This window comes from Ciconia boyciana, chromosome 1 (assembly GCF_034638445.1).
Source record: "Ciconia boyciana chromosome 1, ASM3463844v1, whole genome shotgun sequence".
NCBI lineage: Eukaryota > Metazoa > Chordata > Aves > Ciconiiformes > Ciconiidae > Ciconia > Ciconia boyciana.
In genome coordinates, this window is record NC_132934.1 from 44,494,545 (window position 1) to 44,514,193 (window position 19,649).

At 37.3% G+C, this 19,649-nt stretch overlaps 1 protein-coding gene across 16 annotated transcripts in view; it reads left to right on the forward strand.

Moving 5' to 3' along the window:
- The window catches only part of SYT1 (synaptotagmin 1), a 359,624-nt gene that overhangs the window by 185,548 nt on the left and 154,427 nt on the right, over window positions 1-19,649 (forward strand). For 4 of the 16 annotated variants that reach the window (XM_072864194.1, XM_072864221.1, XM_072864267.1 and 1 more), the window contains one exon: window positions 1,868-2,203. The exons of the other annotated variants lie outside the window; for them this stretch is intronic. The gene's annotated coding sequence lies outside the window, so the exon portion shown is untranslated. The remainder of the gene's footprint in view (window positions 1-1,867; window positions 2,204-19,649) is intronic. 16 annotated transcript variants of the gene reach the window in all.

The following is a 19,649-nucleotide window of genomic DNA, read 5'->3' on the forward strand; positions in this document are numbered from 1 at the left end:
TAATTATGAAGGTAATTGCAATGCAGTATAAGTAGTACCAAAAAATGAAATTAAAAAATTGCAAAGCAAATAAAATCACGAGCAGCCAAAAGACAAAAAGTTTGTGATAAATGGTTCATTTAGACCTGCAGTGCTGTGTGGGCAAAATTGGATTGCAATCATAGCCATTTCAAAAATGAAAACATTAAGAGAAAAGGAAATTGGACAGAAATGGCATGGAAATTACAGCCTTTGATCCGTTTTTGAAGAACCTTTTATGAGACATCATCGTGAGTGGGCAGCAAATTCTTTCCAATCTCCTCTTAAAGCACTTGTGAAAGCTTGGAGACCATGAGACAAAATAAACGTTTTAGCATGGATTGTGGGAGCATATCTCTCTCTGCTGACCTTTTTTAGCTTTTATAAGCAGCACAAAATTGCACTGAATGTTTAGTGCGATAATATAGAATGTATATAATATATGCAAGTCTATAGAACATAGCTTAGCACAATGATATAGAAAGGAAACTGTTTTCTGTAGTAGCACTAGCCTTTCGTTAATTTACTGTAAAAATCAGGAACTATAGGTGGGGATAGACTGCACGTTGGTTTTGGAGATGTGTTAGATAGAAGTGCAGATGGGTTTTGCAGCTTATGATTTTGAGGGCTCACTTAGTCTGGACTGAGTAAGTCTCTGTCTAAACTTGCCACAAGTTATATTCCTGAGGAAGGCTGTGTCTTTTTCTTCTTAATAATGCATCATTTTGAACAGTCTGGGTTACCCTGCTGTCTTGAGGGAATTACAATGTCTCAATGTGGAAATTCAGTGTGTATACAGAGAAAAGAGGTAAATTGTTAACATGAATAATATACTGTAATTGCCAAAGCATAGCCCAGCTCTGCACTAGCTAAAATTAGATTAAGCTCTGAGGCTATAAAACAAAGATGATCATAGACTTGTTCAATCACTATTAAAATATCTGTAATTCTGTTGTAAAACATTAATGTATGGATGTATTTGGCAGTGCTCCTTATTAAATACCAGTAATTAAAATCAAAATACATTGGGTTAACTATCCGATTCTGCAAAGTCTGAGTAATTAGCTTTCAGGTAATTGGTCAGATTAGTAACTGTACATAAAATGATTATTGTCGATAAGAAGAAATATGTTACATCCTGATTTGAAGGATCATGAATGCTGTCACATAAAAGAATAAGCACATTATTTTACATTTCAGTAAACAACAGCTGGATTCTTCCAAGAGTGCTGCTTAAATCAGATTCAAGCTGCCTGAAGCAAAATCCCTGTTTATTTTCGTATTTTATTTGACTTGACTGGGTTCTGTTTTCATTAACATTTTCTATCTGACCTTTTGAATTAGAGAACCTTTTCATTCTGCAGAAAAAGTCAAGTTTTCTTTGAATTTGTGAAATTTAGGGTCTCTTCTTTCTTTAACTTTCTGTAGGATTATTAAGGTGGAAAATGCTCTCCATTATACCCAAATAAAGTTTACAGGAAAAATTAATATAAAAATAGTAAAAATGTTTACTCATTTGTAGACTGTTTGATTTTTTTATTTTGGACTATTGGATTATTGCATTATTAAATGAGAGGTGGAGACAAAGCTGTATTTTGCCGTTGTGCTGCTGCTATTATCATTATTAATCATTTATATAGTTTCTGTATAGCTGCTGTTCACATCTTAGGCAAATAAAAAATGTCATCCGTGCCCTGAAGTGTTTGCAATCTAAAATTAGACAAAAGAGCAACAAAAGAGATGACAGATGATAGCGGTTGGCTCTAAGAGTGGGAGGTTTGGAAGAATATGTTATTGTTTACCTGCTGTCCTCTTACCACTTTCCATTTGAAATGCTTGCTTTTAACAGACTGCAGACTTGCTGAGGGAACACTCTGCCCCATCATCCAGACCATTAATGAAGATGTTAAACAGGACTGGACCCAGTATTGACCCCTGGGGTACAACCGCTAGTTATTGGCCTCCAACTAGACTGTGTACCACTAATCACCACCTTCTGTGCCTGGCTGTTCAGCCAGTTTTCAGTCCACCTCACTGCCTGCTCATCTAGCTCATACTGCATCAGCTTCTCTACAAGGATCTTAGAGGAGACAGTGTCGAAAGCCTTACTGAAGTCAAAGTTGACAATAGCCACTGCTCTCCCCTCATCTACAAAGCCAGGCATTTCATCATAGAAGGTTATCAGGTTGGTTAAGCATGACTTCCCCATGCTGACTACTCCCAATCACCTTTTTGTCCTTCATGTGCCTGAAAGTGGTTTCCGGGATTACCTGCTCCATCATCACCTTCCCAGAGATGGAGGTGAGGCTGACCAGCCTGTAGTTCCCTGGGTCCTCCTTCCTGCCCTTCTTGAAGTTTGAAGTGACATTTGCTTTCCTCCAGTCTTTGAACACTTCTCCCAGTTGCCACAATTGTTCAAAGATTATCAAGAGTAGCTTTGAAATGGCAGCACGCAGCTCCCTCAGCACTTGTGGGTGCAGGCCATCAGGGACCATGGTCTTATGTATGTCCAGTTTGCTTAAGTGTTCTGTGACCTGATCCTCTTCCACCAAGCGTACACCTTCCTTGCTCCAGACTTTTCCTTTGGTCTCCAGGGCCTGGGATTCCCAAAGGCTGGTCTTGCTGGTAGAGACTGAAGTGAAGAAGGTATTCAGTACCTCAGCCTTTTCTATGTCCTGTCTCACCAGGTCCCCTGCCACATTCAGCAGTGGGCTCACATTTTCCCTAGTCTTCCTTTTGTCACCTGTGTACTTATGGAAGCTCTTTCTGTTGTCTTCAACATCCCTTGCCAGGTTCGATTCCAGGTAGGCTTTGGTTTTCCTAACTGCATCTCTGCATGCTCACCCAGTATCTCTATATTCCTCCCAGGTTGCCTCTCCCTGTTTCCACCTTCTGCATGCTTCATTTCTTGTGTTTGAGTTTTGCTGGGAGCTCCTTGTTCATCCATGCAAGCCTCCTGGCATTTTTGTCTGGCTTCCTTCTTGTTGGGATGGAGCAGTTGCAGCTCTTGCAGAGAACAGTCCCAGCTCTCGCAGCCTCTCCTCGTATGACAGATGCTCCAGTCCCTTAACGATCTTTGGGGCTCTTCTCTGGGCACGTTCCAGTATGTCCATGTCTCTCTTGAACTGGGGAGCACAGAACTGGACACAGCACTCCAGATGTTGTCTCACTAGTGCTTTTTTTACAGATGGTCATAGCAAGGGTTTTAAGCAATGGATGTGGCAAGAGGAGATTGTGATTAACATGGGACTAGCACTTTCATAAGGGTAAGAGGAATAAAGTTTGCAAGAAAGAAAAGGGAATGAAAAAAAGCAGTCTGAAGAATCAACAGAGGAAAGTCAGTGGAGTGGAAAGCACAACTAATTGGAAGCAGCAAAATAGAGCCAAAGGATGAGATATATATTGGGAAGGTGAGTAGGAGGGTAAGGATAAGAGGAAGTAGCTAAAGCTTGATAAAAAGTTAATTGAAGGCAATGGGAATCTTTTATGTTTATTTCAGCAAATTCTGGCAAGGGAACAGGTTGTAGAAGTGGCAGGTTGTTAGAAATAAGATACACCCTGTCTAGACTTCAGATTTCCTGAAGTTCAGCCATAACAAGTGCCTCTGCGGCTTTGAACCTGGTTTCTTGGGTTGGTGGCAGATGATTGCTTTGGTACCTCAGTGGGATGTGCTTGGAAGAGGGACTGAGTCTAATGACAGCTATTTCAGAAGGACATTCTAATTTGCAAAGGTGGTTCTTTTAGCAGAAAAAACCTCTGCCTGGTTGTGGCTGAAGTAGATTACACAGATGTTCCAAAGAGTATATTAGTATATCTCTTCAGAACATAGAAAAGCTGCACAAAATGAAAACAGGGCCAAAGGGATATTTTAAATTGCCAGGTCCTCACAGGGAAGATAAAAGCCAAACTTTGATTTACTGCTTAAATTATACACATTTTTATACTGAGCCACTGAACTGTTGGGAAACTCAAATGGTCCTAATAAGGGTAGCATGAAATTTGAGCAGGTTTATTGTGTAAGAACAGCATCATGTATCTTGTTTATCTGTGAGCTCTGAACTCTGGTAGAACCACACTTTATCCTTACTTTCTGGGGGGTTGTTTGGGTTTTTTTCTTTTTAAGCATTTCCATATCTTTTTGTTACTGTTTTATAACTAACTTGAGATTCAGTGCTAACGTGCAAAACACATGCCAGTTATTTAGTTCTGCTGCTGTAAGCTTCTTCAACCCTAAATATCCAAAAAGTGTTTAGATTCCCTGATGAAATCTCCTTGTTAAGGAGTATTACTGCTATGGTCATCTCCAGGTAGCAGATGACTAACTTGATAAAATGTCCAATGCTAGCATGTCTGTGTTTGGTCTTCGTGAAATGCTATGATAAGTAGCTATTTTGTTTAATGTATAGAATCCACCAACCTCTGCATAATCTTTGGTTTCCAAATCGTGAAAAGTGTGTTCAACATAAAAAAAAAAGTTTCTCAAAGTTCTGTTTCGAAATGCCACGTGCTCTAGTATATGTAAGAGTTTTGTGTAATGTATCCAAACAATTGGCAAGTCAGTTCCCCTGTAAACTGCAGAGGAGAGAAGAATGAATTACAAACTCTAGGAACAAATAAAATACTTGCCAGTAGTCCCTTGGCTTCCTTTCCTTCAAATCAAGAGAGTTGTTACACCATTTCTACTGAACCATAATTACACTCCTGTAAGTCCAGACATCCACAGTATCTCCAGTGTAAAATACTTTCTTCTAGAACACAAGTATATTAGCTGTAATAGGTATTAACATATCTATCTTCTGATAGCAAGTAATAGGTAAGTGGAAAAGGATTCACAGATGACAGATTGATAACTAAGACAATACTGTTCAACCAAGGATTTCATATACTTGCATAGGATTATGTAGCGATAGGGAATGAGGTGGATTTCTTCGCCATTTCTCAGTTTCTCCTATCGGGGGCTGTATGAAAGCATTACAGCTTTTGAATAGAAAATGGGGAATTGCTTTAGTGGTAGCCAAAAAATCATTGTATTTTATTTGTTTTGTTTTGGGGAGGTGATGGAAGACTGGGATCAAATCCTTTTTTCCCATTCTTACTAAAGTATTGTTTTATCTTAAGGGTTCTTATCTTCTTTTCAAACTTCAGGTAGAAAATATGAAAAATAGCTTTTATTATCATTCTGTGATATTTGTAAGGATGGTGAAGGAATAGCTCATAAAAAGATATTTCACAAGTTTTAACATACTGACTTTTTCATTACCATAGCAGGTGGTCATTTTCATATAAATGAAACTTGTAAATAGCAACCCACCTTTTCACATGGATTCAATTTCAGTGAATGCTTCCAAAAGCCAAATGCATGGAAAAAACCCTTCCTTTTCATTCTCTCTCTAACCAAATAAAATGAATCTTTAAATCTTTTTTTGTATCTATACTGGTCATAGTCTAAATGCAATAATATATAAAATAATACTAAACTGCTTTATATTTTTTCAGGTCTTTTTTTCTTCTTTCCATTTTTCTTCCTCTTAGTTGATACTAAAGATATACATAAAATAATTTAAGCCAAAGTGAAATTTACGTTTTCTGTTTATATGTTTGTAAAATAGCTTTCAGGTTTCTCACAAACTCATATTGACCTGTGCTATGCTTTTCCCCTTTCCTCACTTAATATTCTCATAAAACTCACCCTATTCTTTTGAGGTAATCATTATTTCCCAGGCTGCTGTCTTCTGGAAAACAAATTACAGTGCAATGCATGGCACCTCATAAACTTGCCAAGAGTTGGATTCATCTTATCTAATTTTAGATCTATAAAAGTTAGACATCATATAAATACATTAAAAAAAATCAGATAAAATTGTATAAACTTTCCTCTGTAGGTGTCTCTTTCCAATCTGTTTTTTCTTCCTAGTCTGCTGTTAGCTCATACTTAGTATTTAAAGTCAAGTGAGACAAATTCCACTCTTAAAGTCCTCACTGCTCTAAGAGGTCCGGTTAAAATACTAATCTGTCTAAGTATTATTGAAGTTACATGAAAAAGAGGCAACACACAGTACTGATTACTAATGATGTCACTATCATGTGTTTGAAATGTATTGCAAAAGTTCATAGTATTTTATGGGGTCCATAAAAGTTTAAATAAAATATTTCCAAGTAAAATGAAGTGCATCTTACAGAAATGGAAAAGCATTGTAAGGTGCCTGAGCAACATTTTGAATAACAGTTCTTAAGCACAGCTTGGGGATGAGAAGTACGCCTTATCTTAGAAGTACAGCTTTTAACCTGCACGCCACTAACACCGACAATGAAAATAAATACTGCTTCTGGTGGGATTCCCTAGCTGAAGGGCATTTAAAGAAATTATTCCCCCAGATGAATTTCCAAAGGAATTACTGGTCGAGGCAAGTGAAAGCAGTGTCTTGGCGCAGTGCTATAGCTTCTAACTTCAACTCATTAGGTTCTGCTGTAGGAAAACAGATAAAATAACATGAAGAGTTTGCACAAAATTGGTCAGTTTAACTGGGGGTCCTTACAACTCTTTAAATCTGTCTTTGTTTCCAGCAACCTGCTGGCAGACAAAGGCAGCAATTTAAATCCTTGGCATTTCAGATCCTTTTAATCATGACTGATGCAGACTTCCTCCATAAATGTCTGTTCTGTTGTATTTATTGTGTTGAAGAAGGATTCTAAAGAAGTATGTATGTGGTGTACTTCAGCAGACATGATTCCCAAGATGACCAATATATGTAGTAATTAGATTTCAGTTTCCCTGTCAAAAGCATTGTGATGTAAATTGCTATGCTAAAAACTACTGAATTCTATCCTAAGTACACTTGCAAGGGTACAAATGTTGGCATGGATAAAAAAAGAGTTCATGATGGCTTAGTGATTACTTTGACATACAGTTTGTATCTTTTTAAAATTACTGTTACTAAGCTCAACTGCTGATGGAAAATATGTATGCATTAATTAGTACAAGAACTGATAAGCATATTAAATCAGGCACATTATTTTTTGCATATAAATTATGCTATTATGGAAGAAAGGTTGTTGAGCTGGACATAAAAGTGCTAATAGTGGTTTGTAAAACAATTTTTATAATGAAAAGATATTGAAGTTGATGATAAAAGGGAGCCTCAGAAGAAGGCATTTAGCTTTAAAGAACTAAAGAACTTTTTCCTCACCCTATACCATCCTTATCCTATAGCACTCTCCTTTTTTGCAGCTAATCTCTTTGTACTGTTATAAGCAAAAGAGATTGCATCTGAGTCCTCCACACGGGCTCTAAATAAAGATTCTGCAATTTCATTCCAGATATTTTTGGGGTACAGATTTCTTGTCTTCAGAGGCATGAATGAGCTTGTTTCAGTGCCTGTGATAGGGAGGGTCAATATTATTCTATTTTGCAGTTTCTCACTACAAACAGAACATGTAAATCTATTGTGCTTTCCAGTTAAATAACCCATAAACTGGTACTTGAACTACAGAGATAACTGTAAGTTTCTTATTCTTCTCACATAAAGATTTACTGAAAACTAAGCCATAGGCAGTTTTTAATATTACATTAACACCATTTCACATAATTCTTAACTAACATCTTTCAAACCTTTCTATAGAAGTGTAAAACAACATTGACTTGTCACTAAAGAACAGTATCAACGATTTATATGAAGTGTTTTATGAGTGGACATGGTTATATTAAAACCAATAGCCAAAGATATCTATTTGTATTATTTATATGTATATACAATTTTCAATTCAAACCACATCTAGAGCATGTTACTGTTTACTTTATGGAAGTTATGTCTGCGTAAGAATTGCTGATTCATGCTCTCTATACTCATCACGTGCTACTTAAATAAAGACAACTTTTCTGAGTTCTTAAACATAAGCACACAGAAGCTACCCAAATGAGAAACCTCCTTTGAAGTAATGTTGAGAACCCAAAGCGTCCGTTCATCTCAGAGAGAGCTGCGTGCGTGCAGCAACTCTGAATATTACTTTGTTAAGTCCTTGTTCTTTGGCAGTCAATTTGAAAAGTAAACCGTTTTTAAGATACCAGTTTACCCTTGTGTTTCATAACCACGTCTCCTTAATCAACATCATGAAATGACAAACTGGTGAATCGGTTCAGCTGAGATGTGAAACACTATAGTCTAGAAATTCCACATCTGAGGATCACCTCCATATTTTTGACTGACAGAAGGATTCTATTAAGGAGAAATACTAATTCCCCAGAAAAGCGAGATTAAAGATTAGCTATTTTATATTTTCTGATTCTTTGTTATTTTAAAATCCATTTTAATAAGCAAAATAAAAAATTGAAACACATATTTGTTTTAAAATAATCTGAATAATGAGCATTGATAATTGCCATAAGTATTCAGAAATTGTAACATATTTGGGTATTTTTTGTTTTCTTTTTGATTTATCATGCCTATTTTCATTTCCTATTGCCTGTGGTTTTCAAAAACTGTAAATAATTTAGAGATGTCCTAGATTTAGAAAATGATGTTTTAAAAATCTATGATTTAAAGTGTGCCTGGAAAAGGCACTTTATTAGACACAGAAATTGTTTTCTTGCTTTCATGTTAAAAGATGATTTGGGCAATGTTAGACCATTAATCTGACCTCAGTAATATACAAGGATTTAGAAGATACATTAACAAAACAGTAATTAGGAGCATGGAGGTAGTGGAAGCCCACATGGAATTACCAAATATAGAGCATGCCAGACTAAATTGACCATGTTCTTTGCTGAAATAGCTCTTTTTCTTGAGAAAGGAAGCTCAGTAAATCTTATCTATATGGACTTTTTAGCATTTGATATGGAAGCACATTTACAAAAAGGTCTTAGTTATGTTGTAAATGTGTATAAAAGCTGTAAATTGATTAACAAACTGTCAGAAGGGGTAAACATGACGATGGGCTGTGTTTAAAGTTATTGGATAGGAAGGAGGTTATTGGCGTGATTCTTAAAGGAACATTGGTCTTGAATCAGTATTAGTCTTTTAACAAATGGCCCCAGAAAGTCAGAAAACTTAAGAAATTTGCTTCTGATACATATTGGAAAGTTTTGGCAACTCGTAGAAGGAATGATATCTCTGGGAAAAAGGGTTGAGGTTGAGACTGAGGAGAGGATTATTAGAAATGTGTACAAGTACAAAATGAAAAGTAACCAGTGATAAAAAATTTCTATCCTATCTGGGTTCTCATCCCTTGAAAACAACAAAGAAGGAAAAAAATATCAGTTCATGGGTGACTAGAGATACCACCATGGAAAACTGAAAGATTTCTAGGAGTTATTGGGCAAGATATTCAAGAAAAATTGAGATGTGTTAATTTAGAAAGACACAGGTGAAATTCCACTTGGAATGCTATATATGATTCTTGCCATCACTCTTCCAGGGAGATAAATCCATATTAGAGCAGACAAAGAGAAGGGTTATTAAAATGATTGGGGGAAGAGGGAAAGTCATTCCATAAGCAAAATCAGTTAATGATCAGATGTTGGTCACAGTTGCCTTAATAGCCAAGGGTTGGACAGGGACCCTGGAGGTCAGCTCAGGCTGGAAAATGAATTCCAATAGATCTTAAATGGAAAACATAACTTTCATGTAGTGTTTGAATCCCTGTGCTATGTTTTCTATGTTCCTTAGTATTCCATATAAGAAATTATACGATGCCAGCTTTGACAATTTCTTAATCTTAGCTTTGTGCCAATTTTTCATAAACCCTACATTAAACTTCATGCATGTGTGTGTGTCATTAAGCAGTATCTTCATGGTCTGTCATTTTAGTAGCTTGCAACAATGAACAGATATCTTCACACGGTGATACACCAAGATATTCAGCATCTACTAAGACATACTTAGGAAGTCAATCCTCTAGTGACCCATCAGGTTCATATGAGTTCTCTGTGACAGATCATTTCTGTGACAGAACTGAATCCAAAGTTCAAGGCGAGCATTTTCACTGCCGGATGATTTGTTTTCTGATTGCAGTTATGCAACTTCATTAGTGAAAAGATAGCCGTAGAAAATCCCTGGGAGTTCAGTCTTATCCTTTCTAAGTGTTGTATTGCTTAATAGTATTATTTCAATATTTTTGTAAGGGGTTGGTCAGTACAACACTTAGCTAAGCGATAAAGGGAAAAGCTGCATTATGACTTGTTGGAAAAATACCCTCTCTACTAAATAATTACATTTCAGAATAACATTAGGCTACTCTTATATTTGGGGCCAGATTTTGGAGTAAGATGTAGTCTAGTAATTTATTTATTTAGATATTTACATTGAGCTGGGCCTCCTACATATTATTTGTTGTTCAAGATTGCTCCAGGACTACAAACTCTGTATGAATCACATTATGAAGCTCTGGAAATGCCAAATATGAGTCAATATTTGTGGTGTTTATCTGTACAACTCAATCCAAGTCTTATTCCAGAATGGCAAATATTTCTGAAAAAAGATTGAAATTGAGCTGGCATAAAAGGTTGTATCAGACTGAACTGCTTAGGCCTGGCCTTGCTGGGGAGATGCAGCTGGATGCAGGAGGAGGAAACACAGAAAAATAAATAATTTCACACAGACAATTGACTGTATTGCCCTGCTTCTCTATAGGAAAGGGCCTGCACTTTCTAAAATGCTTGCCTTCACCTGGTAATTTGAGTTTGTTTCACAAATCTTAGAAAGTGGTATTAGCTGGGGAGTTAAGTGTTAAGTGTGTAGAGCTAGGTCTACAAAGTCATATATAATAGCCTAGTAATGTTAATGTACACATCATATGAAATATTCTGGGTACTCAGACATGGCACTAAATTTTCAGCAGATGTAAGTCATTGAAAATTGCAAATTTGGAAATGACTGCCGATTAAAACAAAATTTTCATCTATTATAATGACTGTCAATTCATGTTTGAAGATTTGCTGTGGGGCTTTTTTCTGTTTTGAAAAGACTTAGGATACTTGTTTTATCTAATAATCTCTTCTCTTGCCTAATGCGTGTGGAGGTTCTGTTGTCATTGTATTGTTCAGGGAATGAAGTATGCATGGATGATTATCTGTCTTTATCTAGACATGCAGTGGTATCTGAGATGGCTTGATATTTTCCTGCTTGCCTTGAAATTTCATTCCTTCCAATTTTCCTTCTAAAATATCAAATAGAAGTTTCAGCCCTGAAAAATGTTTCTAAAATGATCACTGTTGTGAGCCTTTCTAAATTCTTCATTTCCCTTCAGAAATGGGTCTCTTCATTTGTTCTTTCTCTGTTGTGAGTTCTCAGGCAAAGTTATTTTATTGAGCTTTCGGTGTCATTGAATTTAAGAACAGCAGCTCAGGCTTTCTGCCAAGTCAGTGTTTTGGGACTGAAATTGTCATTGTTTTTCTTTGACGTTGAAAAAAATATGATGTTCAAACTTAAAGCCAAAGTCCTTTTTTGTAGAATAAATAATTATCCTGACACAATTTGCCATTTGTATATGTGGCATAAATTTTGTGAGAACAGAGCAAGATGGGTTACAGTCCTAAAGAATCCTGGTTCTGTTTTCTCAGTTTATTTCAACAATAATTTCTCCTGGTCTTTAACCGAGAATTCCTTGTGGAGAACAAGGTTTGTATATTGTGAACTCACTAGTCTGATGCCATATTTAGGCTGACAAGAAGCCTCATGCTTCCACTGTTGGATGTTTTAATGGCTGGAAGCAAAATCTTTTACCCTTGATGAAATGGTATCCTGGGTTTCTGTATATAGAAGGACTTTTTATCATAATTTTTCTCCATTTCACGTTACTGTCTGGAGGATTGACTATGGAAAAAGCAGCATCACACCCTTGAGTTCTAGCTAACTGACTGTGTATTAATGTCTCATTTAAATGTTAAACCCATGTTTACCTCCAGGTTATGAAGATGTTGTGCTACACTGCTAGTCATTATAGAAAACTGAAACATCAGAGATGCTGAAATGTGAAGCAGAGGAAATGTGCTTGCTAGGAAAGTGCATCAGGCAGCATTTTAAGATTTGTCTGTTTCACTCTGCTGCTGATTCTGCTTATTTGTTTTTATGTTCTGACTTTATCTTTCAGTATAACATTTTTGTTTTATATTGGCACTTAGAGAGCTATGGATGGCAGTGTATTTGTAATATTTTGATGTAAAGATACTGGCATGGGAAATTTGGGAATAAGTTTTTCCATAATACTGTGTACAAGCCTGATAAAGTCCTTTAATTTTTCTGTGCTTCAGTTACCCACATACAAAACCAAGATAATATTTCCCTGCTGTCAGCCATACTATTCTTTCACTCCCCCTACAGCAAGAGAATACTCTGAATAGTTAGGAAAGGGAACTCAAAACATTTCTATTTAGAGGGTTGGAAGAGGGTAATCCCGCTATTCCAGAATTTTAAGAAAAGGGAACATTCGTTACTTGTTTATAACTGATTTTTTGCAGTTACGTGCAATGCCAGTTTGAAAAAAACTAGCTTGGTTTGGCTTGGCATTTGGGTGGATATATTGCAGTATGAAATAATGAGGGCAAATTTAGATGAGTCTCTGTGCATAGCTGGACTAAAGGTACCAATGCAGTCACTTCTTGATTTGCCAGAGCGTATAACCGTTTGACTAGATAAGGATTCGCCTGTCATATATATCAATAATCAGAGTTGGCAAGTAAGATAAAAGAATAGAGAGCTGTACTTTTGACAGAAAACTCTTTTTGCCATAAAATGGAAAACGTATAATATGCATATTCAATGTAGATTAAAAATATATGTTCCTCAGAAAAATCATTACATTTGTTGTTGAAAGTTTGCTCTGGTTCTGACATACAACCAAAATAAACACCTGAAGTTTCAAGAGGAAACTCTAACTGCAAATGAGAAGTACCTATTATGAGTTGTTGCCTTGAAAATACAAGTGAGAAAAGTGAAGGAAGCCATGTAAGAAAATCAAATATCAAATAGAAAAGTCAAAAAATGTGCTTGAAAATATTGTTTTCAGTGTGTCCTATAACACAGTGAAAGCCAGTTGTATCATCTACCCATTTTCCCATCCCCACGCCCTCCAAAAAACTAACCCCTTCCCACAGAATACAACCATCTTTTCAGTTCTATGACTAGCACCTGCAAATTGAAAACAATCAGCAGGAATGTGTGCGCTGGTTTGAGAGGACTGAGGAAGAAACAGAGCTTTCCAAACCACAAAGTAGCCACAGCCCCGGCTGGGTGGATGGGGCATACACGGGGCTGTGGGAAATCCACTGACGCATCTTTCAGCTTCTTGCACCTCCCTGTTGCACATTCTAATCACTGGCTCTGGGAGCAGGGAGTGGAAGTATTTCAAACTTTGCCAAAAAGGGCTTTGAAGTTTGTCAAATTCATCTCAGTATGGAAGGGGAAAAAAAATCCTGCTTGAATTATTTTTACATGAGGAGAGAATTGCTTCCTGCTCAGCACTAGGCAATTTTAGATTGTGGGTCTCAAACACGTACAAACACACTTTCATGGTGTTTAACTTCAGGGTTTGGGTTGGAACCACTTCAGAGGAATATCTGAACATTCCCTTTGGATATTTGAATAATACACGATTAAGATTTTGTCTATGGTATATATACGTGTGTGTAGTTTTACAGCCTAAGTTTTGTCATAAAGATAACTGAAAAACATCCTTTTTGAGAACTGCTAGATGTAAAAAATCTGCAAAATACAAATCGTGCTGATCAATTTACATCTAGCTCTGACATCTAATGAGTCCCTCTCTTCATTAATAGAAGAAGCTGGGAGGAGTCAGGTAGAGCAGAAGGATCAGAAGAGGGTTAGAGCTGTGTTTAGCTGTCTTTTCCCTCATGGCTTTGAACAGTTTTGCTGTCCTCGCTGCCTCAGTGCCAACCCCCTGTAATCCTGAGCGGTACCTACAGCAGCAGGATTTGCTGTCTGAACACGAAAGCCTGTGCTAGCCTACCTACTTCTTACACTGTGGTCTGAAGATCCCTATCTGCTGTTGGATCTGTTCCTTATTGTCTAATTATATTGTCCGGTGAAACAACTAAAATATGGCAAGAGTAATTAACAAAAGAAAACAAAATCTTCTTTTTTTTTCCTCAGCCTGCTGGGAACATACACACAGCCACAGGCTGTAGCTGACCCACTTCTTGATAAATTGCACAGCAAAAATGACACTGAGGCAGCTAATGCCATCTACTGACTAAAATAACACTACCACCAGGACAGTCAGCCTCAAAAGAAGCTTTCAGGGCTGGTAGCATTGAAAATAACCAGAACATTATGTACACCTCTTTGATTAAATATAAGCTGAGTTTCAGAAGTTAAATCAGATGCTTCAGAAATCAGGATTCATTTGTCTTAAGCTTGTTCTGCAGCGAGAAAGCTAAAATAATCTGTCGTTAGAAAAGCCTTTCAATAACCTGATTTTCAAAATTGCTGAATACCTTCTCTCCCATTGTCTTCAGTGAGATTTGTGTCTTCTCAGAATCTCTGAAAATCCATACTGATCCTGGTTTGCTAAAGATACTTTATACACTGGAACTCATTTAAAACAGAAAAAAAAAATTGCCCTTTCTCATCCCCATTCATTGTTGCAATGAGTTATACCCAAGTGTGTTATAAAGCTGATTGTTTTCACTTCAGAGGTGAGACCGGGCTTTTTATTTTTGATACCTCAATATGAAAACATAATCAGTGTTAGGTATGTCTCTGCTTTATGATATCTGCAAATAACCACTTAATTTAAAATACCTTTTCCTGTGTTTGTATTAACAAATATATTACTTTGATGCAATATGCAGAGAAAATTTGCATTTGACGTAAGAGCCACATTTCCTGATAAAAATCATTCACTGAGCAAGGTGGATTACATATAAGATATCAGCATCCTCCAGGTTAATAACAGAGAACATTCTCTCTAATAATGAATGATCACCTCTACACGGTAAAGCAAATCAGTGTGCTCAGGTCTTTTCTTAGGCAATTAAATTATAAATCAAAGTCTCATTAAAGCAGACGAGGTACTTCAGTATGTTTTTAAGTGGGGTGGTGTCACTTTAACTGGTGTCACTTTTCTGGGTGCTGTAATATTAACACTCCTGAGACAAAATCCTACTGGTTGTGTGGAGCTTGGTAACTTTATAGAAGAGATGCTGCCTCTAGTCAAAGTGTATCTGCGCTAGCTGCCTTTCACCCAACAAAATCCTGACTGGATTAAAGCACTGGATCACCCTTTATTTAGCATTCTTTAGCCTTTTTTGTACACCAGATATCCAAAGCTGGCTTCTGGGACAGCAAGAACTTTGCAGCTACTTTGTACATTCCTTCCTATTCCACAGTGGACCTGCATCCTTTATTCATGGCCTCTGGACAGCTGCTTCACTCTATAGCTTTAATATAGAGGCAGTTTAAAATTTTATGGAACTTTCCACAATTTGTCCACTTTTCCACTTTTTCAGGTGAAAAGGACCTTTGGTCATTTTGAGGAAACAAGGTCTTTAGCTAAAAAGGAACATGATGGAGGTGTTGTAATAGGATGTGGACTAGTATACAGGATCCAATATTTATAGTTGATGTTGTTCAGGGCATCTTCTATAGGTTCAAAGAATAAATGCAATTAATAGAATTCATTCACAATTTCCGCTTTCACATAATTTTAGCTTTCTGTGCCAGAATAATTTTTATTCCACTATATTAAATCCATATGACATTCTACCAAGTTGTCTTCATTGCTGACTTTAGGTAGCATTTGCCCTGCTACCTACTACATCATATCAGAATAATTCTTAGTTTGACCAAAATGCCCGCACAGCCTAATTACTCTTAGAAATTTATTCTACCTAGTATCTATCATAAATAATCCAAGTTGGAGGTCATTATACCATCTTTAACTTTATAAAAGTTTTCTTACTCTACTTCCTTGTAATTTTTTTCCCTTAAGTCTGTTGGATAGTAGATATTTAAAGGCTCATAGAATCTCTGTACAATTCTCAATTTTATTACAGATTTTTTGATTCTCTTTATTTATGACTGCTAATTACTTTTAAAATGTACAATCCATGTTGTGGACAGTATATCTCCATAGTAAGCCGGCTGAATAGCAGAATAATAGCAATAATTTCCACTTTTAATAGCTTTCAATCTGCCTCCGTCTAAGGGAGATATGTTTTGTTTTCAGATGTCGTGGACTGTACTGTTTCACAGGTGTTTACAAAATAGCAACTCAGATAGTCTTGAATTGGGTTTCACTTTGTATAAGCAGTCAACTTCTGTTGATCTTGGATTAAGATCTCTGGGGCCTATGAATAAGTAAGGTTTACGTAAGGCCCGTTAGGAGAATTATAATGCTATTGCAATTTGCCTAGAGTATCCTATTAAAATGATAAATTATAATTTTTCTGTTGAATTTTTAAATCATTCAAATGGCCATGTAATTTATTATTACATACTATCTATGGTGGTTCTGAAACTCTGTATTTATAGTCTTTAGGAGGGGATTTCTTATTTGCAGTTATATTTCATGGACTCAAAGAACAATTTCTGTAGAATTTACTGCTCATTTCATTCCTTCTATGTTTGATTGAACCTTTTCTTTTAGAGATTGAGGATGCATTTATTTTGAAGCCTGACAAAGAAATTACCTACATATATAAATCATGATTATATATATTTTTATCAAGATAACAGTACGATATGGGAGTTTTCCTAAGCAGAAAGCACTTTTTGAGACAAATATACAATATTTCTGTTTGCTAGGCTTAACATGACATTTTGGGTTTCCAGCACAGGTGAGATTTGTTCCACACTGTTTTAGTAGTTAAAGACAATGGTATGGGGATAGGGGGAGAGGGTTTTTGTTGAACTGCTTATATTGTTGTTTTCTTTGTTTTATGAAGTCATTTAGATTCTCTAGTCAAGTTATTTATATTCAGAACATTTTCTGGTACTCACAGAGGACATATAGGAGAAAATATTGAAGGTATCATGGCAGCAATATACGCAATAGGCAACTCACTGTTGTTAGCTGTATCTAGGAATTTTTAAACAGCTCCATTACAAACTGTGCAGCATATACAAGCATGGGTATTTTATTAGCTGTTATAAACTGGGGTACTGGTTTCAGAAAAAAAAAAGCTTAATGTTACGTGATAATGGCTGACTGTGAAGGATGAAGATTATGCAAGGAGCCTTCGTAAAGAAGTTGTATTTATAAATAGAATATGAAATCCCATTTTAAATTGCTTCATAAAATTTGATGTCTCTAAACGAACCTTTGTGTCAAACAAGCCAGTCTTCTTATTTTCTAGAGGCATGGATTAGAGCAGGATTACTTAATGTGTAGGAGACACGGACCAGAAGTGGGTCACAAGGATCATACCAGCTAATGGGGAGAATCCAGCAAAAATTCCCCAGTCTCTGTGACAGAGCTGAAGCCTTAAGTGGGGGCAAAAAAGCTACACATCCCTTACAGGTGTCCTACTCCCACGACTTCTACTGCTTCTCCTGCCGCAAGCTAGCACCTGTGTGGTGCTTTCTGTACCTAACCTGTTTGCGTGTGGGGCTCATTTCTGCCAGTTACCAAAACCTGCCTCCAGTAGTCACTTCAGGTTACCATGCAAACTGGGGAGACAGGGAGAGGATGGGTTTTGTTCAGAGACCGTGAGCCAACCATGGCAGACCGAGGTGAGAACCCAGGAGACCACTGTGGGCTTGAGCACCTTACCCTCAGTGTCACCACGTCGTGCTACTGAATCCTGCATTCTTGCTGGCTGCCTCGTGCGATTTCTTCAGTGATCTGTGGAAAGAAACAAAAGAGTGTTAACCTTGTTTGTCTTTCTAAGTAATATTGCTTCCTAAGAACCAGATAGTAGCGCTGGATCTGAAATTCCTTGAAGTCAGTCCACCGCTGGGGTGCCTGTGACCACCTCATTCCTAAGTCTATATAGCTGCATGCAAGAAAAGGAGTCAGAGGGAGACAAGGCTCCTTACCCAGGCTTGTGGAAGACTGTTCACCCTGCCTCATTGTCTGTCAATGGAAATGGAGAGATGCTCCATCTCAGGAAGATTCCAAGGAGGCCCTGGAGGAATCTATTGCTCTTCTTTGAATGCCTCATGTAGACACCTTGTACATGGCATTAGACAGCAAGGAGCATGCTTTCTCCTCGCCTCTTCCTCCTCCCTGGCCCTGTTTCTTTTCCGAGGAAATCTGCCTTGTGGCACCCTGGGGAGGGGAAGGGTGCTCACTGAGAGGCCACGCTGCAGTATGTGCAGTGACTTCATACAGTTTTAAGGTGCCAAGTCCAAAGGCTCATACCTTTGCCAGAAGATGGCAAAAAGTAAAAATAAATTATTATTTCTCTTTATCCTTCTTTCACTGTTTAAATATGTAAGCCAGCATATTCAACAGTATTGTGCAATAGGAGGGATCAGAACAAGACTTCACACTTTTTAAATTAAAAGATCTGTAGAATGTGTTCTAAAGATGGTGACTAAAATATATAGACCACATGAGAGAGCCTCAGTGTTGGGTAATTTTTATGTATTCATTCCTTGCACTTTTTACTTTCCTTCTTGTGACCTTTCTTAGGACTTGTGACTCATTCTTTTGTTGCATTGTTTTCCCCTCTTCCATATTTCACCTTTTCTCTTAGAATCTGTTCTCTCACTTTGTTCTTCTCCTTTTGTTTTTCTGTTCTCTCTCCTGAATTGCACTCAACAATCACACCTGTCTGTCTCTCACCTTCTTCCGTGACTACTTTACTGCCTCTAGCACTTTTTAAGTGCTTTATCCTTCAGTTTTATCCCGTGATGCTTGCCCCTTTCAGGATTTCCTTTTCCTTCCCATCATAGGCATTGTTAGGTTAGCGTTTTCCCTGCAGATTTGTCTGCTCCCCTTCAGCAGTAGTACTGAATTCCCTCTGCAGTAGGAGGAACAGGAGTGGGCAGATGCTAATTCTGTCCTGAGGAAGCATCACCTGTGAAGAGGAGAAGGAAACCAACGTCTGAATTAAGCCCAGACTTTTCATTCTGCTGTTGGTACTGCCAGTGTCAGGGGAAGGAGCTGACTTCAGAAGACTGAAATGCCAGTCTGAAACATCAGTTGAGGTCAAAGAGGAACACAGCACTAGTCCTTTTAAATGCTCAGTGAGTTTAAATGTTAGTATTGAGCTTTGTGAGATACGGGGTCGGGGGATTTTTAGCCTCACAGGTTTTTGATTCCATGCCCATTACTATTTAATTAGTTATTTCTCTTATGAGAAGTTGAGTTCTACTTTTACTTTTTCTAGCGTTTGATCACTACACTCCACTGTCTTCTTATCCAAGACTTACTAATTCTTATCTAAGACTTATTAAGTCTCTTAATAAATATTACATAACAACAGAGGATGGTGGAAAAAGTTGTGTTCTAGTGGGGTGCACTGAATATTGGAATATTGCATTAGGCTCCACTGCTTAGTCATTACTTAGCCAAGTCTTCATTGATTTTGTATATATTACCTGAATTTTTGTGTACCTCTTCTTTCTTCTCCAGTGGAGGAAGGGAACAGTGGGAAAAAAATCTCTCTGCCTAATCAGAGCCGATGGGGCTGAAAAGGCATTATCTGGGAATGCCACTTTTGGGTACTACCA